The 23,614-nt window shown below is 35.1% G+C and overlaps 1 long non-coding RNA gene across 12 annotated transcripts in view; it reads left to right on the plus strand.

The window, feature by feature from the left end:
* Positions 1-23,614, plus strand: part of LOC108400789 (uncharacterized) — a 292,621-nt gene that overhangs the window by 13,095 nt on the left and 255,912 nt on the right. For 4 of the 12 annotated variants that reach the window (XR_012131211.1, XR_012131212.1, XR_005062297.2 and 1 more), the window contains exon 3: positions 5,113-5,318. This is a non-coding gene — a long non-coding RNA (uncharacterized lncRNA). Of the gene's footprint in view, positions 1-5,112; positions 5,319-7,757; positions 7,901-8,335; positions 8,383-15,693; positions 18,649-21,205; positions 21,265-23,614 lie in introns of those variants that run through there. The other 8 variants (XR_012131207.1, XR_012131197.1, XR_012131205.1 and 5 more) reach the window with 4 other exon arrangements.

Consider the following 23,614-nt stretch of genomic DNA (forward strand, 5'->3'; position numbering starts at 1 on the left):
CTGACCCACCCAAGGAGAGGAGAGGGGGAGGCCTGCCGGGGTGACTGAATAATACCCCCGGAATAGAAGACTGCAGGGACTAAAGGCTGGAGGAGACAAAAGTTAGATAAGTTAAATGAAGATAAAAAATAAATGTGGGCAGCACTGAGGGGTTGAAGGTCATCAAATCTCAGTAACATGACCTCTCAGCTAAGGAGTTTATCTTCTAATTTATGTATTTGAAGTGATTCACTACTTAGTAAATATATTACAAATCCTGTTTTTCCAGGATGGTGTTTCCAGCTTTCATATTTTCATTTCTTGACAAATAAATCTCTAGTAAAATGTCATTACGTTGGATCACAGTACAACCCAATTAGACATTACTTGGGCCGCTTTGCTGGCATTCAGTGCTCTCATGTCCCAGTTTGGCTTTTCAATGTCTCTCTCCTCTTCATTGACTGATATCATTAACTTGCCCTCTGCTGTTCCTTTTCCTGGGAAAGCTTAGCTGCCTAGGAATGTGTACTTCCCATCTCCCTGTCTTTAGTGTCAGTTATATCTTATGTCTCTCAGTATGACCCATAGGGCTTTGCACAATAATCAATAAATACTGATTAACTGATTAATGCATAATACTTTTCCCAAAGTATTTCTGCAAGTGGCTCAGTGTTTTCATAAAAAGATAACAGTGTGTGTGTATATATGTACATATTTATGTGTGCCGGTATGCATATATACTTACATGTGCATATACATATGAGAAATTTAGCAAATTGCAATATTATTTAATTAGAAAAAATGAAAAGAGAAATTGTAAAATTATTTCTTATTGAAATAGAGTTAAAACATACTTATAATATGATCAATTATTGGGAAGAATATAATTATTGGGAAGTTTTTTTGAGATAATAAATACTTTGAATTAAAAAAATTTTTGATTTCCTTTAGGGCTTAAAAACTAGTGGTGATAACTGGTATTACCATTGCTATGGTTAAAGTTACTTTTCGTATGTGGTATGAATCTTAAGACAAAATCTATTGATCTTCATGTCAAATCAATGTAAATGTAGAGATGGAGTAAATAGCTATTGCTGGAGAATTAAATTTAGAATAAGTGCTCATTTTCTTCATTTCAATACATCTAAACAAAATCAACTTAAGGCAAGCTATTTTCTTAGCCAATTTTTAGTAAACTGAGACTTAGAGAAGATAAAAATTAGGGTCACAAACTATTCATTATATGAGGTCACTTGACAGCAAATGTTAAATTCTAGACTTTATACTCTTCTATTTTAAATGAGACCCAATTTGATCACATCTCTTTTAAGCCTTGGAAATAGGAATGAAAATTAAAAGTACACTGAGCACTTAAGAGATTGAATTGATTAAGAATTTGGAATGTAGAAACTATGAAATGAGGTAAAAGTAATTGGGATTACTGGCCAATAATCTCAAAAAGAAAAACATACCTCATACCAAAGTATTCTCCTTAATCTAGTGTATTGTGTAAAATTACTGAAATAAGTAAGGTTCTTGAGTTAAACTTGAATTTGTATCTTGGAACCATCATGCAGTAGCTGTGTGATTCAGGAGAAGTTACCAAGTTTCTCTAAGTCTCAGATTTCCCAAGTGTGAAGTGGGGATGAAAATATTGTCTTTGAAGATTATTGTGTAGATTAAATGAGGCAAGCCTACAAAACATTTAGCACAATATCTGGATTAAAGTTAGTGCTTTAAAATGAATCGTTCTTTTTCCAGTAGTGGGAGAATTAGGTTAGTTAGCCAATGGAAACGTGGGGCAGGGCCCTAGAGAAAGTGATGTAATTTGATGATCATCACAAGGAACTGTAGTGTTTGGCTAAAAACATCTTCATCAACTCCTATTATTATTTCTGGAATCTTCACCTTTAGAATACTTACTGTGATTAGGGAGTAATCTTGATTATATCTTTATAAAATGGGTGTAAAGATATCAGAACCCATTATGACATTAACAAGGATTTGCCTTTTCAGATTAGCTAGCTGTCAAAGGGATTTTTTTTTTAACAAAAAAATTTTGTGAATGGGTTGGGATTCAAAGTTCTAGATTTCTGCTTCTGGTGAATGCCAGAGTTCTTTGGTAATAAGATCATGTATTCTCAAAGCCACAGGATAAATAGGGTACTCCCACATGTGAAGGAGGGTGAAGTCAGTTTTACTCAGTAGAAAATACTTTTTACATTGTTGTATGTTAAATAACAGATATTTATAAGAAAAATGCAAAATGATGTTTTTTAAAAAGTTACATATGAGGTTTTAAATACATTTTAAAAGAGTCAAACACAGCCCGCCTGCCCCCCGCCCCCGACTGAGGTGTAGGGGTATGTGAAATTGTCCAAAGCTGCTTATGTTTTTACTAACGATTTCATAAAAATTCAGCTTTTTAAGTTACACTATGTATGTATTCAGGGGAATGTCCTTCAAGACCGTGATGCTCATTCACAAGGCTAACTCATCTGGGCAGCTCAGTCTAGTTCAGTAATTCTTAAGTTCCTGCTATGTATTGGATTCCAGGGCTGTGTTCTACAGAGACAAAAAATGGGTAGGACAGTTGTTTTTCTACTGAAAATCTGCTGTCCATTAACTTCTTTCATTTGTAACTAGGAACAGAAAGCAAGCAGTTTTGTCCTCAGTTCTTACATTGAAATGTTTCATTTTAAGCCTGTTAAATTAAGCAGTCTAATGAAATCACCATATTAGTTGTTTTTGTTTCAACTTGAGAACCCAAGATTGCTTATTCTAGGACCAAAATAAAGTCACAATGATGTGGAGCTTGAACTCCACCACCAACCAACCTTTTGTTGTTGTTGTTATGCATAATGTTCTTGGGTGAATGTTTTTCCACTTGAAATATAAAATAGGAGTTCCTCCCACCCTGTTTCCTGAACAAGTCTGTGCCAGAAACCTGGTCCAAAGACATCTGGGCAACTGGTACTTCTGAAAAACATTTGACTTATAATCCTTTTGAGGGACAGTTCTTAACTCTGTAGGAACTTCCTTAAAACTTACTGGCCGACTTCAACATGAGTGACACACTTAGAGCTGATGTGGGAGACAGAGTACCAGGGTGGTGCCCTGGCAAGAATTTTTACTTTGTGGCACTCTCTGACTCAGAATAACCACCACTGATGAGCAATTAACATTTTTAGCTGTGTTGCTGGATCCCTTAATTTGCCATATGAGTTAGTTATATTTTAAGTTTGTAGACAATTCTGGGATTATTTGAGCAGGTTGATTGAATAATTTTCCTTTAACCAATTTCTAGAAAGTTAAATCAAGTAGATGGGCTCTAAAATTCCAGGTTTGAAATAAATAAGTGATTAGTTAGTAATCAAACTAAGAAGATTGGTATTTCTTGTAATAGGAGTAGGCCACTAAATATATATGTAGGAAAATATTCATTTGTATTTAATAAAAAATACATCAAAAGAAAGAGAGTCTGTTATTTGGCTCTGAAATAATAACACTTACAAAGCTTGTTTTACAAATTATGTGGTATTTTCAACTGCTTTACTCATCCATAAGTTATACCAAGACAGTTACTCATTTTTATTGCCTGCACCATCTGCCCCCATGTAATTCATTAATTCAAACATTTATGGAGTTACTTCTGTGAAGCAGGTCCTGGGTAATTCAACCATGATCAAGTGCTTGGCCCCATCCTCAAGAAAATTCCCAAGCTACCCAGAGATATGCATAGGTCATTCTAGTTGTGTCTGATAAGCTTGAGAGCAGTGGGTAAAGTCAATAGAAAGAAAAATATAGGGTTTCATAGAGATGGTGGCCCTGGAGTTTAGCCTTGCAGGAAATGCACAGGGGGTTTCATAGGCACAGAAAAAGAATAATGGGCATTCTAGACAAAGGCACCATGAAATAGATGAATAGAAGGGAGTAAAAGTTAGAAAAGGCAAGTGAAGTTGTGACAAGATTTGAAAGGATCTGAGGTTACCAAGGAATTTGGATTGCTTATAAGCATAGAGTATTTTTATAGTTCTGAGTGACATAGTCAAACATGTTTTTTACACGTTTTGTTTTTTCCTTCTCATTTGTTTACCGAAGTGGCTTGATTTAACCTAACTTTTGTAGTAGAGGAAATGAAATATATTAAAGTCATGAAACACACTGTGAAACTTCTGTCTCCTAAATTTTTATTCATTGCCTTCCTTAAGTAAGTTTATTATTATTTACTATAAAAAATACAGTTATATGCACTACCAGAACAAAGCTGAGAGATTGGGCATCTGTCTCTGACAAAAGAGCATAAATACTCTAGAAGAATTATCTCTGGTGGTTCTTTTAAAGTTTGAAGATGTAAAGGAAGCCACTTATCATGATGCCTAACGAAGTTTTAGATACACAACTGGACACCATATAATAGAAATTAAAACACTAGTGAAGATATACTGCCAACATTGGACATTTTAAGCTTTTTGGTTTCAAAGTTGATTACTTTGGAAGAAGGGAGCCATGAACTCATGATCATCAAGTCTATGTTCCATGGGGTGAGGACTGCTGTTAAAGGCCCTGCACAGAAAGAGATCCTAGGGCTTTTCATGAAAGATGCCATGAACAGTCGATCCCTCTCCAGGAAAGGAAGGTGTCGGCAGTCAAGTGGATAGAGCCAGAGACTGGGAGTTAAAAGCCCACTAAACTTTCCAGAGTAAAACAAGAAAGAAGAACCAGTTGTGTGTAAGGAAGGGAGATGGAAGCACTGTAGAGCAAGGTTGGAACTGGAAGGCTGAGGAAATTCAAAACTTAGGCCATAAATACCAGAATCTACCTGGGTTTTTCATTCATATGGGCCCAGATGTGCTACAAAAGAATAAGAGAAGAGTTTAAAGGACCTACTATGGAGTTATAGCTAAATTCATCTAAGCCATAAAAAGTAATAGGACAAGTAATTATAGTATTAAGTATATTAGTAAGACTAAAAAAATTATTAATTAAACAATTATATGTTTATAATTTTGGGAAGAATTTCACAGTCACAAAAATAAATAAAAAAAGGAAACTATTTTTATGAGACTACATTTCTCAAGCCCTGAATATACAAAGAGGTAATTCAGTTTCTGTCTCCTCTGTTTTCCCTAGGATTGAATTTTTCTAAAAATTTAGATCTTGATGATAAGAAAAGAAATATGGAAGAATATATGACCAAAAGAATGAGTTTCCTTTTCACCATAGCCACAGAAAGTTGTTGACCTCCTTGGATGAAAAAAAAGTCATAAAGGATCTAAAAAAGGGGAGAAACTGTTGGATCCTGAGATGGGGGAACTGGACCTAGAGTGACTACAAAGGTAAGAGTGGGAAACATCCAGGTATGACCCAATCCCTATGAAATGAGGAACATCACTTGCTAGCACCTAGCAGCTGCACTGCCTATTCAATGTCTGCCCATCATTCATGGGACTACCAGTTGCATTTGAGAAAGCAGAATATATCATCCATACCTAGACCCACTGACTTAGAAGAACTCTTACAATTTAACAATAATAATAAAAAAATTTTTTAAATGGACAAAGGCTATAAATACCCATTTATGTAAAGAAGAGACAAACATAACCAATATGCAGTGTGAAAAGAGTTAAACATAATTAGTTAATGGTATGAAAACCACAATGAGATAATACTTGACACCTACCAGGATGACCATGACAGTAACCAGCATTGGCAAGGATGTGAAAAAATTAACACTCTTCATAGATTATAAAATGGTGCAGCCAGTTTAGAAAATATTAAGCAATTTGTAAAAAAAGTTAAACACAGAATTACTGTATGACTCTACAATGGCACTCCTAAGTATCTATACATACCCAAGAGAAATGAAACATGTATCTCACAAAAACTTCTACACAAATGTTTATAGTGGTGGAATCAACCCAAATATCCATCAATTGATAAATGGAAAAATAAAAGGTGGTATATCCATACATAGAATATTATTCAGCTACAAAAAGGCATAAAGGGGGGAGTCTAGTAAACATAATGTTCCTCATGTGATTGTAGATACTAAAAAAAAAGGAATAAAGTACTAATATATCTTCAATAGGAGTGAGCCTTGAAAATGTGCAACATGAAAGAACCCAGACACCGAAGTCCACGTCATTTATGGGAAATGTGCAGAATAGGCAAATCAATAAAGAAAGAGATTAGTGGGTACTAGCGTTTGGAGAGAGACGAGAATCAAAAACAGCTGCTTATTTATAAGGGGAGTCTGTTTTGGGGGGTGATAAAAATGTCCTAACATTAGATAGTAGTGATGGTTGCACAATTCTATGAATATACTAGAAAGTACTAGAATTATATACTTTTAAAGTTTAATTGTATATTATTGCAATAAAACTTTTATTTCAAAATAATGCCCTGCTGATAAGTTGCAAGGGATGGGTTGAGACTAAGAGGTCTAGTATATGCCCGGTAGTAGAATTAGTGAAGAATGGCTTATTTTACTTTTGGTAAAACCAGCTGGGCTATGTGTCTACACTGGTGTATCAGGAATAATGAATGGTTCACAACTACTTCTTTTTAAGCTTTTTGTTAATATATAGAGATTTTACAGCAGAATAGTTTGTAGATTTTAGTTTAAAATATTCTGCAGCAATTTGGCTGCTATGCATATAGATGCAGAACAGGTGAAAAATAATACATTCTTTTCCAGTTCTCAACTTGACATATGAAGTACCATACTGACAATGATTACAAAACCGAAAAAACAACCACCAGCCTTCTTCAGAATAAATATTGTTTGTTTAAATGATAGTAGTTTGTTTACTATTTGGTTGAAGCAGTGATTCATTAATATCTACTAATTAGAACATGTTAGGCAATATACAATTCACTCAAAATATCCATTGACCACAAAATTTAAGGCACTTGCATAAAGTAGATAAGAAAACAACAAACTGTATAGAGTATATTCAATGGCAAAGTGGTCATGACAGAGAAACACACTCTCCATTTGCTCTCATCCCTGTTGTTGCATCCATGATTATAATTATTCTAATAGAGTAAGAAGAAGTCCTAAAATTGCAAACAGGAAGAAATACTGAAAATAAAATCTCAACAACTAAGCAACTTCTGGTGATTTGTGATTAACCAGTTGCTTATTTTAAGAATTATTTCAACCCTATTTATTAAGCAATTAAATGGGGTTCAAAGTTGACAAAATGAAATAGACTTGAAGTGACTGTGTATGCTTTAATTTTCTTAACAATTGTTAGAAACAAACAAGCAAACAAAATACTAGGCTGTTCTTCAGTCAAAACTAATCAACAATAAATTAAGTCTGGTGTGTCCTAACACTTAAAATACATGTAGGACTGTGTGTGTATGTGCAAGATCTCACAACACAAACACATACACACATAGACACATTCTAGTACATCATTTACATTATGACACTGTCTATGTAGAACACAAGCTGAGGTAAAGCTTAGTTTTACATGGCTCTTTGCAATATTTTACCCTTTTGTTTCCTTTATTACCTTTACATTACAGCTTCACCGGTTTCTAAGTGATATTATCTTTCACCATTGTTTGTGAAGATTTAGTCTTTTGCTAAATTTAAGGGCAGTTATGACACTTCATAAACATTCAAAGAAAAAATTTAGTAGGTAGTATTTGGATGCCATTTTATAACTATTGAGAATTGTTCCATTTATTGTTATATTTAAATTTCATAATTTCCCCTAATTTCAAATTAGGAAGACTGAGTAGATATCTCTAACTTACTTTAGTTTTCAGAAATCAAGAGCCACACAATAACTGGATTTGCCAAAATTGAAAACCAGCTCTGGAGATTTTTGTTTTTTGTTTTTTGATTCTGTATACCCACAATTTGGGAAATTTTTAAAGAGAATTTTTAGAAAATTTACTTATGGTAAGTCAGCATTTTAATTCTTGTATGTTTGTAGTAAATACACACAAAATATTTGAATAAATCTGTAGGACACATCTGTTTCCTGTTCATTGTGCACATCAAGTTGTAAGCTTTCATTAATGAAAAATGGCATGTGGAAACCTGAAGAAATGACAATAGCAGTGATCATGTTTTTCAGCTCTCACTGATAATGTGGGAACTGATTATTTATCTCAAAAGCTTTTACAAAATAAAGCAAACCTTAAAGTTAGAAAGTAAACCTTGAAATGATAAACCTTGAAACCAATAGTAATAATGAGTTTCAGTAAAGAACTCAAGTGATTTTTTTTTAAGTTAACATTTCTTAAGTATTTGCCCAGGTTATATTTTGTTAATTTTATGATGCTGTCAAGTTGATGCCTACATGTGTGCAATGCATATTATTTTATCTTTTAGGTGACACCGGTGGTTGAAACACCAGAACTCATTTTCTACCTAAATAGGTGTGCAGCTTTTAATTAAGTTTATATTTTGGGCAATTTACCAACTTTTGACTTGGAAGAAAATGTATTGATGTTTGCCCTTTAATCTTAATTTGCTAAATTAAGAAATCTTAGTTTAGGTCTTAAAAATCTAGATTTAAGAATTAGAAATTCTTTGATGAGAAGACATGTCTAACTTTATCTTATTTGGAGTGGAATCTATTTATTATTTAAACACATATCAAGACATGGAGAACTAAAAAAAATTGTAATGAGGCAAAGAAGAAATCGCCTCTGTCTCCTTTCCTCTTTCTTCCCTTTTTCACCTCCTTTGTGGGAAAGTTTTTGCAGTCTGTTTCTTTTCTGTGGAGATCAATGTTCCTTCACTAGGAATGAGGCATCTCTGGCCACATACATAAATGTATGTATGTATATATGCATGTATTTATTTCCCAGTCTGTCAGCCACAACCCAGCAAATAATGAAAGTTACAACCAGCTGGGGTTTGAATAGAGTTCAATAAAGGGGCTGTTCACAGAGATGTAGTTAGGGTCAAGAGAACCAGCAAAGCATGTTGGGTCATGAACTATTCCTACCCTAGGCCTCACATGGCATTACCAGTGAGAGGTGGAGTCTTAGAAGTGAATGGGTGTCCAATAGAAGCTGTCCTTGTAGAAGGAGGCAGCCAGTGGGGTGGACTGAGGATGGGGATAGACCTTAGGGTGAGAGGGAGCGAGTGAGGGTGCAGGAAATACCTGCTTTCTCCCTTCTTCTCTCCAATATTCTGCCAAGAGCTCCTATTGGCCTAACCTTTCAATGGCAAGGGACGTGGATGATTCCAACTGTAAGGGTCAGTCTCCCTGGAACACAGAGCAGAGTGGAAAGGGCAGGCAATGGATCAGGGTTGGGGATGTAACTGGAGAATAACCAGTACCCACGTCCAGTGCTTCATTTTCTTAGTCTGGCTGTCTAACTGGCTAGGTGAACTGACCTCTCACAGCTTTTAAGTGTGTACTTAAATAAGTGAGCATTCCTTCCCAAATGTCTGGGACAATGCATTATCTGTGAGGCCACCTGACTAAGGCAGGCAAGTTGTCCCTCTGCCCCTGCTCTAACCCCTAAGACTCCAAATTATTGGTGGTGTTATTTGGGGGGATGAGTTTTCCAATATGTCCCTCTAATTTTCAGTTCTTCATGTCTCAGATTTAATTTACCAGTAGGAATCCAAGTCAGGACCAGAGTTCTGAAGGAGAGTCCCTGGGAGTTCTTATACAGAGTTTGGTACTGATTTGCCTGGTGGGCTACAGCCCCTTCACGTAACTTCAATTGGATCAAGACTTTGATCATCATATTGGCCCATGCCTTGAGGATAGCAGCTCCTCAGAGGTGCTCAGGGACTCTGTTTATACTCAAAGCATTCACAGGCATAGTCCAGTTAGACAAAAATATCCCAGACTGGAAGGAAGGGCCCTTGTCCAAAACTCTGAAATATTATGTTTCTATAAAATGAAAACAATTTGAAACCCAATTCAATATTCAGTTCCAATTAGCACTGGAGGTTCAGAACATATGTACTCTACAGTTTGGTGAAAAATATATTTGAAATTAACTTTCCTGTGTTACAGTTGTGTATAGCTCTGGTTCTCATTTTAGGAAGGAATCTTCTTGCCAAAGGCACTACAATCATCCCTAAAAATTGCATCTGTTTGTTATCATGTAAACATGGACTAATATGAAGATAATTAAATATTATTAATGAATCTTATTTTCCCATGTTTTGATGGCTAAATTCACCTCTGTAGGAGGTCAGGGAAAAGCTGTGGACAACACATGGAATTAACTGCTACATTCTACTGAATGGCATCATTCATCTGATTAGACTATAGAGGAATTAAATACTTTAAAAATATGGAGAAACTTAGGACCAGTACTATGACTGTTATTGCTGTAGAATGCCCTTGTGTAGTTTTTTCCTTACCTCAAAAATATATTGATAAAGTTGAAGAATGAAATACAGTAATAGAACACTTTAAAAGCAAATTTGAAACTTATAAATTGAGGAAATAAGGATATTAGATTGTTCTGCTATTGAGTGAGCCACCCTTGAGATTCTGCTGCTTGATGGCTCAGTGTATCAAAAATTTTCTGTTAAGATTTATATAGGAAAAGATCACAAAATCTCAGCTGAAACCCTCTTGTCCTTAAATTCAGATTTGTATGGGTTCAATGCATACTATGAGGCACTCTTAAATGTAGAGGTATGATAGGGGTAGGGGCAAGAGAGCAAGGGTGGGGACACATTGTGGGGAGGTCCATGGTTAAATGACAGCTAACTCTAGCAGACAAATGAATGGAGGCAGATAGAAATCAGTGCTAGCTAAAAGCCCCATGACCTGCTATGGGAGCACAAAATAAAAATGAGTACATTTTCTAAGTAGCTGAACAAAAGGGGGTATGAAATGTTCATATGCAGGAATAGGAAGCCGGGCTTTTGTTTCAGTTGTGAAAAATCTGGGGGGCAAGGAGAATACAGATCATTGCTTTCGGTTCATTTGGATGAGGCTGATTAAAAAACAACTACTAGTAAAAGAAAACAGCAGGTCAGAGGGTTGGGGCAGAAGGGTTCTTATGGTAGACAGAGGCTTTGTTTAAATTTAGTTTGCAACCACAATTTACAACTGATTGTATATCTCAATAAACACTTTACATCTTATCAGTAAAATCCACCATATCTGTTAAAAAGATAGTTATTATTCAGAAACCTGTAAGAAATCTTCAGAATTTAGAGAGCATACGGAAAGCTTGAGCTTTAATTTCTTGATTCAGTGGTTTAATAAGTACTTATGGACTTATGGAGTACCACTATATGTAAAGCATTATAAGCCACAATACCAATACTTATCACTTAAAATCAGTTTTCTTCTGTAGCTCAGAACTTTAAACTGAATTAGAGTCTTTCATGCTGGTGTGTGCATGTAAATATATGTTTTAGGTATTCTGTGTTATGAAAATGGAAAGACTTATCAATGTGCTTTATAAAGATAACTTTCCTAGAAAAATGCCATGACCTGTTGAAAAAATTTTGGACAGCCCTGAAGCAACACAAAAAGTCAGCCTTGTAAACAAGGATTTCTGGAAGTTTGATATACAAGGTCCTCCACCCATTTTCCTGTCACGCAGGATATAATGGCTTTTGTTGAAATGTAGTGTGACACTAAATAACTGGAGGTCACTGAATGTGTTGCTCATTATTTGGATCACTCTACAGGGCTACATTTACAAGAAATCAAATGACTTTCAATAGATAGACTGTATTGATGTCAAATAAAAAAATAAAGTTTCATTATGAAACAATTTGAGAATAAAGATTAATATTTCATACAAGCCATGGATAGCTTTATTCTTAAAATATCCACATTCATAGTCTAGGTGCATAATTACTATGAATCAGAATTAAGACCCATGATCCTGCCTCACTTAACCACTGCCTTCTAATGTAATTTCAGCTAGAATGAGCTGTCATTTCACAGTGGAACTTCTTTAGGGTGTTGATGACTTAGTGGGAATTCAAAAATACATTTTAATCTAATTAGCTTACTGAAGTCACATATTGTTTTGAAAATTTTTATTTTTGAAACTGCAATTTTACATACTGCTCATGAATATATCTACTGTGTTATATGTTTACAGTGGAGTTCTGATTATTGGACCATAAGTTAATAAAAGTGATTGATCTTATCTATTCTGTCTTAGGTTTGGCTGAGTCTTCAATTGGCAGGATTGGGTACAGATTTAAGCTTATTTAACTTTGTGTACTACATTCATTGAATGATGTTTGCTAGTTAAGTGATTGCTATTTTCAGACAGGAGGGTTTGTACATATGTTTATTCATTCAATCTTGAGAATTTATTGAGTACCTACTATATCTCAAGCCATTCTCATATATAAATAAGATAGACACAGTCCTTGCCCTCATGAAGTTTATCATTTGTTGGGAGGAATAAATAACAATCAGTAGATAGATGAAACATGTCATATAGGTATACAGGTTTCACAGAAAATTATAATAGAGTGGCTGATGGCTATTTTCATTAGGATAGAGAGAAAAGAACTGAGGAAATGACCTTTAATGTGTCTTTTGAATGACAGTAAGGCAGCCTTGTGAAGTTCCCATAGGTATCACCTAGGTTTATATGAAAAGCAAAGACAATAGTAAACTTAAAACAAATAAAATCTCTGTGCCACAAATTTTCCCGTACCCATTCCTGCATGAATGTGTATACTTTTGGTCAAGAAGATGGGTAAATATGTATATATATGGAACAAAAACTATCTTAGAAAAAAGTCCAGGAGTAAGTTGCATTGAAGGTGAGTTATTTGCAGAGGTGAATATAAAGTAAGAGTGAACCATGGCATGAATACTTGGAGGTTGTAGGAAGCAGAACATGGGAAGAACAAAAGCATTAAAGAGCAATTCTCTTTTATTTCTCATCTCTCTGCCACTGGGCCTAGAGATGCAAAGGATTAGCAAAAAGAAGGCCTGATTAAGCAGCACAGGTGCCTCGGTAGGGATGAAAGGGAACTGCTCAAAGATTCAGGTCATTGCATCCAAGTGACGTAGCATCATTTTATTCAGAATCTGGCAGTACCTTCTACATTATAAAAAGTATATTCAAAAGGTCGAATTAGGTATGTGTAGGTAAGAGTTAAACATTCTTTAAACTACAATAATGGGTAGCAATCTAATTATATACATCCTGACTCCCTTCACGAAAGATTTTTTTGGGGGGAGTTTATTAATATACTGGAATGAAAATACCATTTTCCCTTTCAAACTATAGTTTCTCTATCTTTTGTATAAGCTTTTTGTGGAGTCCCAAGGATTATTAGAATGCATTTTCTATCTTAGAGTTGTGTCTAAAGGCTCTTTATAATTGGAGAAAATAAAATCCCATAAACAAATTTGGTCATTAAATGGAATGTCTAAGACTCAAGAAAAAAAAAATCTGTGAGCCATCTGGTTTCCAATTTCTTCTTTGTGGTAGATAAACTGATATTATAGAAAAATCAACCAGGTAAATTTGGGCTGTGTTCAAAACTCAGTACCATGCAGACAGGATCCAGGGCACTGATTTGAAGTGTCCAGAAAAAGTACATGTGGCTTTTAGAAATGGAGTGCAGAATTCATTAATATTTCCAGAACCTATGAGTAATTTAAAAATGTTTATGAGCATTACTTTTTTAATCTACCTTGCTCAGAATAAAGGAGGAACAGAAAGACATTTCATTATCTTAAGCAGAAAAAAAATGAATCTTGCTATATTCCATTTAAAAAGTCTATGCTACACCCAGAGTGATAGGTAGTAAAGCATCTTTGTGTTCTTTTATTGAGTAAATCATGTTTTGTTGTTTAAGTTATCAATTCTTTGCTCAGAAATGTTTAACAACCTTTATGTTTTCCCTCATGACAAAAGAAATCTATACAAGTTAGATGGTAAATAAATACTATAAGAATAGGGCAATAAGTAAATAAGGTAACAAAGGAAACAGTAAATAAAAATAAAATACACAGTCTTGCCCTTAAATGAGAACCTGTTAGTTACATTTAGAGCCTTTAAAACTTCAGTTGATGCATGTATATATACATGGATATTCATAAAAATTTGATCATTCTATGAATACTAGTTTTCATTATGTAACTTTGTAATGTAATCTGTTTATTATGAACATAGCCTCATGCCATTTTATACATTGAACCCATCATTTTTAATTACTACATTTCATTGCATAGATTTACCATGCCCTCTTCTGTTGGCGACTTAAGTCATTTCCAATTTTTGTTATTAAAAACAGTGTTTTAATGGACTTAATTAGGGGGAACAGTGCAATTAAAGTACATGATGGACACTTAACCCAGTCCAGGAAGTCAGTGAAAGCTTCTCAGAAGACTAAACCTCTAAGCAGACACATAAAATCTGAAACCTAAGAATCCCATCTGTAAATGATGATGGAAGATAAGACCTGCATTGAACATCTTTTCTTTTTATTATTAATCTTTCTTTGATCATTAATTTAGTAGAACATTCTTTAACTGCTTTCTTGTTCTCACTAACCCTCAGAATTCAGAAATAAATCCTTTTATTTCCTCCCCCCATTTTAATAACAATGTAGTTACTTGTGTAGGTACAGTAGAAATTGTCCTTCTTTCAGGATTTAATTGGACAAATTGATTATGCAATCAAATTGCTTGCATTTTCTAGAGTGGCATATTTGAAAATAGTCTCATTTAATCAAGCATAACAAATCCCTTATCAATGAATAAGAGTTGTACTTCAGATGTGGAATCAATGCCTGCAAAGCCCTAACAGGAAACTGGTCAGATAACTGTTCTGTGGCTTATAAGGTAAGTCTTACAGGTGATAAATAATGCCACTTCCTGGCAACCTAGGAACCCCTGCAGATTTGGAGGATCTTAAAAACAAAAAAGGCAATCTACATTTGTCCCATCTTTGCTCATTAGAAACTTAACCATCCTCAAAATCCATTTCCAATGTCATCTTCTCTATAAAGCCTCAAGAAATGACCATAGATTGTAGGAATTACAAACTATCCCTCTTGAACTGGGTCCAGTGGTTAGGAGAACCCAAGGAGCAGTATAGACTAGAAGATAAAATAGTAAAGAAACTCACAAGATGAGAATTAAACATTATGATTCAAGCTAGAGACAGGAAAAAAAAGGTTAAAAATTAAGTAAAGATCTAATATGGAGGATAAATTTCTACACTACAACACAGTTGTAGATAGGGTCATGAGCCAGAGAAAATAAGAGAGAGAGAGATTAGAATTCCTAGATCACATGTAGCAACATACCAACTGAGTTGGTTAAAAAATCGTGTTTCTGCCAACTTTCACTTCAATTAAGAATCAAATAGAGATTGTGGGAAAAGTTGTATAATATTTTTTAATTTTATAATTAACCTAGGAATCTGTGAACTGGTTTTGTGTATGCTATAGGAAATTCCTGGGATGTGAGGTATCACTTTCATCTGTTACATCTATTTTGGGTGAAGTAGGTGGGTGACATTATATTGCGGTAAGTAAGAACTATGATATGCAATAAACTGGTCCACAAAAGCTTGAAGGAAAAAAGAGGAGCTGTAGGCTGGAAAGAAATATTCTAAGGTAGATCAGCTGTGGCCACCTGACTCTCAATGCATGTAGTCTTTGAAGTTCTTAACAATATTTTAAGCACAGGATAGTGAAATAAGTATTTGCCAGAAAAATCTGAGACATTTGATCAAACTTTGGAAAATTGTTTTTACTTCCTTCAGAAGGAGCACTGTGATGAAAGAGACCAAAGATGCTTTGAACAGTTAATTCATGTTCCAGAAGAATGTTAGTCTGTCTAGTGTCCAAAATCATCAGGCAAGTATTGTTAGCGATCCAAATTGGGTTTGTTTCATGACATGACAAAGGAAATTATTAGCATTATAAATAGTTTTTATACTCAGAACAATACTTTCTAAGTAAATTCAGGAATTAGAGCAAAATATGGACAATTAGCTTATTTTCATTTGTCAGCTTGATAGGAGGTGAAAGCATGTTGAAGATAATTTAAGTTATAAGTTGATATCAAAGAAATGGTGGAGTTTGGGAGATATGTAAGAATCCACTTGTCAGACCTCTCAGGGATCATGGTATGATTTCTTTTTACTGGTACTGGAAAATAATACCACAGACTGAACTTAATCTATAGGGAAAACCAAACTATATGAGGACATCTCTGTTTTCAAGGAAGTGAAATATTCAGATTCCAGCCAGACTTGTGAGTTGAATAAGTAGAGATTTGGTTCCTGTTTTTGATTGATGCTGAGTTTAATAGTCAAAGATTGCCCAAATTTGCAGATATGTTGATATAAAATGAAGGTCCACTTTCAGAGGAAGTTCTCAGGATATATGAAATATGAAACACACTTTAAGTTTTGGCAGAAATTCTTGGAAGATAAACCTCATGATCTTTCTAGATAATCACAAATCTTGCATACCTACATGCCTCAATATCTGAAGAAATTGATGAAGTTGTGAGGGAACTTTTCTCAACAAGTTGACCCACAAGCCCTGAAATTCTGAAGATGTGTATATAAATCTTAAAACTAATGAGATATTGAGCTCTGTGACTAAACACCTAACAGAAACTATCAAAGTGCCCTCAAAGTTACTGCTGATGATGTTAACCTAGATTCACAATTAGGATGAGCCTTGAAAAAATTCTTTAGTCTTTCTTTAAATGCCAAAACTGCCTTCTCATTATTTGATCAAAATTGGTTCATTAGTAGCACAGGGCCAATTAAAAAAACTTTTAAAGAAATTGACTAAATCATGTTTAGATTACTTTGGCATGTTTTTCCTATTTATTCCCTTATACTCTATCAATGCTATCAATAAGACTTCATGCAGCCCACACTTTCAGGTCATATGACCTACTACAGAAAAACACGAAACACCTGTAAACACGAGGCTGTGGACCCAGATAGGAGTTGACTGACATAAGATAGTTCCTTGAGATGTAAAAGAAGTAAATAAAGCTCTTATTATTACAGCATAATCTAATTTAGGCTAATACACACATTAGAATATATTTATATTTTGAAAGGGAACAATCACTTGGTCACAGTGGCAACTTTAAGGATCACTATTTCCTTTTCTTATGGTTCACATGGTTTCATCTGATTTCTCTGCTTCTCTTTGGACATCTCTTCTATTTTCATTATTATCTGGCCAATATAAAATTAAAAATTGAGATATACATATATAAAATTGAAAATCTTATAAAACCACAAATTCAAAATAGAGCAAGTATGGCTTCTTAGTGAAAAGCCAGGCCACTTCATGACTCAGGCTAATTCAAATTGCAGTGCTTTGGGTTAAGTGCCCAGGAATGTCACAAAGAATGACTACTGTTAAGGAGAGCTTAGAGATATTTCATTGAACATGTAGTTTATGGGTGTTTGCGTGTGCCTGTGAGGTGGTAGGTGGTGAGCAAGGAACTGTCTGAGACATTAGGCATGACATATATGTCTACTATGGGTTAGTAGTCTTAGTAACAAATTCAAGTATTCTTCAGAAGAAAATGCAAACAGGAAGTTAGTGGTTTTCAGTTACTACCTATGAAGTTAGTACTTGTGACTATGGAACAGAAATCACAACTCAAATAAGGCCATGGACTAGAGCATGAAAAAAATCTATCTTAAGCTGTTTTTGCACAGAAACACATCATATGCATATTGTGATAGGAATATTCTTCATTTCCACAAAAAAAATGTGATTCTTCTCTTTTTTTTTTGAATTCATTACCATCTCGGTTTATTTTTTTCCTCAATTTTGGTAGTGACATGGGGACAGAGAAATATTTTACTATAGTAAAATAAAAATGCATATCAAAGTAGATAACAAATGGAAAGTTATTTGTTAATGAAAAGGGTGGAGAGGATTGGGGTGAATAGGAACCTATAAGCCTTATATAAATGGAATAGTCACTTGTTAGATCCTTATGGTTCTTGTGACTCAAGAATATGGCCTTAGTTAGCAGTATCTTCCAGTGCTTTAAAAGAAGTCAGAAATTTGGAATATTTAAAAGTTGGAAATCATGTAATTTTTGTATGTTGGTTCCTCCTTGCTCCACCCCCTTCCAATTTTTCAGTGGAAATTCTTCAAGGAAAATCTATTTGGGGACTGGAAATAGTTCACAAGTCTGTAGTTTTTGACCATGTCTGGAAGGGAATGAGATAAACATTCCCTTTCTTTTTATATTTTTGAGTAGTTTTGTAACTTACTTTCTAAAAAAAATTATTACTTACATAGTGATTAGAAAAATGGACTTGTTAAGGGGAGTTGAGTGCCAGGAATCCTCTACTCTACTCAACAGCTGGATTTTTGAATAGATATTCCCCACAAAAAAGTAATGTTGAGAACTTTAAAAAAGTGGATTGAATCCTTGAGAATTGAAATAATGAAAAAAAAAGCAAGCACACAAGATTTGTCAAGTATCTGTTTTTTGCCACTAATTATGTGACTTTGGGCAAGACATTTCTCTCGGGTGTAAGTTGCTGAATCTGTGGAATTAAGGGGCTAAGACTAGGACAGAAGTTCTCAAACTGTTTCAATGTTTGAGAACCTGCAGTTAGAATTCTGTTTTTCATATACCATATATTTGTAGTAGAGTATCATGTATATGGGATTTTAAGGTTATCAGACAAACTAGGAGAAATTGTACAATAGATATGGTTAGATAGAAGCAAAATACCATCACAACAATTTGCATGTGTCCATGATAAATCAAGCTGTTGTAATAAACATTTCTGGGTTTTTGTAATTTTATCTGCTTATTTCTTGTTTATTGATTTTTGATGTCTGTTGGTACTTGTTAGTCAATAAGTGACTTCAGTGCCAGTATCTTAAAAGAAATTTAATTGAGAAAATCTTCTATTAACTTTCTGTTTTTGCAAATTGGAAAAAATATTGCATTATTAAATTTTATGATGGGAAATCTTGGTCTAGCAATTGTGGAAACATAGTTTAGGACAACTGAAATAGTTTTCATTAGTTTCCTTCAAGTTGTAACATTCCATGCATGTACATTTTTTAAGTGTGGTCAAGTAAGAACCATGTACTTTTATTTGAAGAGAATTCTCTTAAACATGCAATATAGCTGTGGGCAGTTTTATGTTCTTTGAAATTGAGAAGACAGATGTTTGAGGAGAAATTAAGTAGTTTATATGCATTCAAATTTTGTCCCAATAAGAAACTTTTACGGGTTTATTAAACTTACCTTTAATAAAATCTCTATCTAGAAAGCTTCATTAATTCATTTTATTAATATATTTTGGAGGCTATTACCTATTAGGAAATCTCTATGTGCTGGAGATGGAGCAATGAACAAAACAAGAAAATTCTCATCCTAAAAAATTTACATTAATGGAGAGAAAGATGAAATAAATAAAATACACGAAATAGTGTATTAGATAGTGATAAGTTTTATGGAGAAAAATAAAGTATAAATAGAGGAAAAAGTGTGTAGTAAGGGTTGTAAGGGGTAAATTTAAGATAGGGTAATCAGGCAAGGCTTCATTGTGAAGATGGCTTTTGAGCAAAGATGGGAAGAAGGGCTATGTTGGAATCCAGGGTAGAAGAGTTAGAATAGAAGTGTGCCAAGGAAGGAGTACTCCTGGATGCTCAGGAAATCAGTCTGTTTGTAGTAGATTGGTTGAGACTGAGAGCAGTAGGTGAGATCAAGTCATGTAGGGACTTGTAGGCCATTTAGAGGATTTGGCTTTTATTCAGAGATGAAAGCCAGTGGAGAATTTTGAGTTGAGATGGCATCATATGCCATATCTTTTAAAGAATCACTCTGTATGGCTTTCTGAGACCAGACAATAAGGTGCCAGAGTGGAAGCAAAATGAGTAGTGAGAAAGCAATTACAATAATCCCAGTGTGAGACAGTAGTGGCTCAGACTACTATGGAGGTGATGAAAGGTGGTTAGATTCTGGATCTGTCTTAGAGAGAGAGAGAGAGAGAGAGAGAGAGACAATAGTAGTTGATGAACAGATCAGATGTGTGGTGTGAGAGAAAGAGAGGGGCCAAGTATGACTCCAGTCACCAAAGACAAGATCTCCCTCACTTGTAAATGTTCCCACTCCAATTCCAACAGCTTGTTAACTGTGATTATCATGCACTCACTCACTGGAGTTCATTGTCAGTTGCTCATTTTCTTCCCTGCCTTTTGGAGGACACCAAGATCATTAGAGCCAGGCCTGGGACTCACATCAAGATCAGCTACATGTTGTCCTGCAAGGGGACTACTGACTCTTAGTCCACCATCCTCATTTTGTCCATAAAATTCTCTCTGCATTGCATGGCATTTCCCATCTGTCCCTCTGAGTCACTCCACCAAAACTTCTACCAACTGGTGTCCTGTATTCTTCTGGGCCCAATGCTTGTTGTTATATTTATCACCTGAGTCATCATTTCCAGTTATTTGGATGGGACTTAGTATGTCTACCAATACCCAGGGCATGGATGATAGTGGAAATGGACTCTATGAGGAGTAAATAGGTAAATCCCTAGGTGCTTAAAAAATGTTAGGTATTTATTATTGTTTTTACTAATCAGTTATTATTATAGAGATTTATTAAAGAATAGTATATTATTGTTTTGTTGAGCTGCACTGTTCATTATGGTAGCCACTAGCCACATGCAGCTATGTAAATTTAAATTAATGTTAATTAAAATAAAATAAAATAAAACATTCTGTTCCTCAGCCTCAGTCATATTTCAGTTACTCAATAGCTACATGTGGCTAGTGGCTACTGCTTTGGACACTGCAGAATGGAAAGCATTTACATTGTTGTAGGCAGTTCTAGCAGGGAGTAAAGCTCTAAGGGATCCTTCAAGAGGAGAGAACATGAGAAGTAGGAAGGAGGTCACTATACCATCTCGATAACCAAGGTTTTGCTCTAGATCAGTTGTCCTTCCTGACCTACTTGGAAATATTTGGGGGTTTCTTATACTAATGACCATACCATAGATCTCTAAGGGCTCTAAGCTTACCTTTGTTCCTTAATACATCTTTCCAAGGAAATGAGTACAATTACAGATTGGGTATATATATGCACACTGGAAATTAAGTGCATCTCACCAGGTACTTGCATATGAGGTACAAGTTTTTGGCTTAGTACAACTCTTAGAATTTTTCAAATGACCTTTGCCTGAACTTAAAAAAAAATGTACATTTTAAAGGAAACAAATCCCACATGTTTTGGTTTATTTATGCTTATTTTTCCAGCTTTTGGTTTGAAGAGGACTTGTGGTGTATGAAAAATCTTTGGAGATTTTCAAATGAAGGTTAATATTAATTTTTCCCTCCAAAATGGGAAGTTAGGTTTTATTATGGGTAAATGATCACAAAATTCCAAATGTTTTAGTGTGCCTTCAAAGCTCAGATTTATCAGTTTACAGTGGGTGTCAAATCTGGCAAGAAATGTTCTTTCATTTATTGGACTTAGTCCATTAATGAGTTCCTTTAGAAGATAAAGGACAGTGTTGGATGATTTACAGTAAAATCTTTTAATTGTGAATTATTATGCAAACTATGGACATGCACATTATTGAGACCCTTTACAAAGGAATTACTGGAGCTGCGCAAGCCTGCCACTGGTTGCTCTTTTGGAGATGCTGCAGTGAACTGCCAAAACTACAAGCTAGTGCCGAGCCACTTTCAGATAAAGTATGAAACCTTCCAGAACTTTCTTAAGTAGCCCAGGTAGATAGTCACTACTAGCACAGTGTATTCGGTGACTCTACTACTTTGGCCACCACTGAGAGACCTACATTGGCCCAAAAGTTGACCACTGAGATATCCAGAATGTAGCATTCACCCCTCGTACTAGATGATATTTGGCAAAGAATACCAGATCCAAACTATAATAACAAAAATAAGTGCTGCTGTACATTGCAATCTTTCCTTATACCAAGTATTATGCAAAAAATTTAACAAAGTTATACCTAATATGTACAGCTGTTATTGGTGGATATTAATACACCCATTTTTTAGTTGAGTAAACTGAACCTCAGTTTATCAGAAATAATGCCTGCAATGAGGATAACATGGAATTTTCTGACCCCAGTGCCAGACCTCTTTTTAATAGATTATATTGTTCCCTACTTTTTCTTTGAGTTTGAATTAAAAACCTATAGAAAATGTTATGTGGATTATATCAATGGAGACAGAAACAGAGACAGGATATATCTGTCATTGTAATAGGAGAGCAAACAGAACCTACTACAAAAGTAGACAGCCTGATAGGGCAGGGCAAGAGTTTTAGTTATCCTGAGGCCTGGTTGTAGATCCAGAATACTGCTAATGTCTTCCAATATGTCTGGCCATGGGCTGTTGAAAGTATTTCCTGTTATTTATCTCCATATCCCCTTTTGACAAATTCAATCACTGGAGAACATTGCTGCTGTGCTTTTAAAGCTGAAATCTTCCACTTTAATGAGCATTCCTCATTGTGCCATTGTTAGTTCTAATTTAAATGCTAAAAGTAAAACTGTCTGTCATACTGTCTGATCTACAATAAGCTCTCAACAGACTTTAGGATAATGTTAGTTCTCTTCTATTCCCTTCTTTGTATTTATTTGTACTTAAAAATAAGTTGGAGTTTTCTGATTTCCATTCTAGTCCAGCACACTGTGTTAGTTTCTTCCTTCAGTTATAAATTCTATTTCATAACAATTGCAAATTCCAAGGAGTACATTTCAAGGAAGTTATTACAGTTCATTTGAGGATAAAACAATTGGCATTTGACCTCATGTCACCATGTGCAGCATGCTATACTTCTCAGAAATATATTGCCTTGTCAAGCCTTCTTACTAATTAAATCTTCCTGTAAATTTCTTGATGGCAAAGTAACTGAAAAGCTATTGATATGGTAATAATTATTTCATATTCACTACAGTCTTGGACACAAAATGCTGAAATGATCAACATCCTGTGATAATGCAAAATAAGAACAATGAGAGAAGTGTACTCTATTTTCATAACCAACCTTCAGCCTTATATGTCATCTCATATCGTCTGGGGCTCAAGGAGGAACAGATCTACTACTACCCTGCCAACCTGAGACCTGAGCCTTGGCAGCATTCATCCAACCAGAATTGGAAACTTGGAAAATATTCATTCCTAAATATTATTCTTGTAGCACAATCCCCATTGCACAGTACTGCCTTTAGACCTAGGAAGGCAAGAGCCCTATGACTCAGAGAGCCCATGCTTTAGAACGCTTTCCTCAAAATGTTTGGTCTCCCTCCATCATCTGGGATTAGCCAGAGCCATCAGTGCCATGAGAGATGGTCTCCCTGCGGCTGGATAGAGGCCAGCTTGTGTGTTTCTTCCCTCTGCAGCACTCTCTATATGACCCTCAACCACAGCATAGGCCGGACAGAATGTCACCCTGGCATCACTGAGGGTACAAGCCAGTAAGGGAAACATAGGGCCAGTTGATGTGAGAATTTGTGGTTGGGAGAGCTCTAGAAAGACCCATTTTGGCCTGACTCCACTGAGAAAATGGATTTTCAACAGAGTGGGAGGGAACTATAGTTGTTAGTGCAGTGGCAGATGTCATCCAGTTCTGATCATGAGCTGACCCTGTGCCCTAAGGGCTGACCTGTGCTCCAATTAGTGGCTCAGAAAGAG

This window comes from Manis javanica, chromosome 1 (assembly GCF_040802235.1).
Source record: "Manis javanica isolate MJ-LG chromosome 1, MJ_LKY, whole genome shotgun sequence".
Classification (NCBI taxonomy): Eukaryota; Metazoa; Chordata; class Mammalia; order Pholidota; family Manidae; genus Manis; species Manis javanica.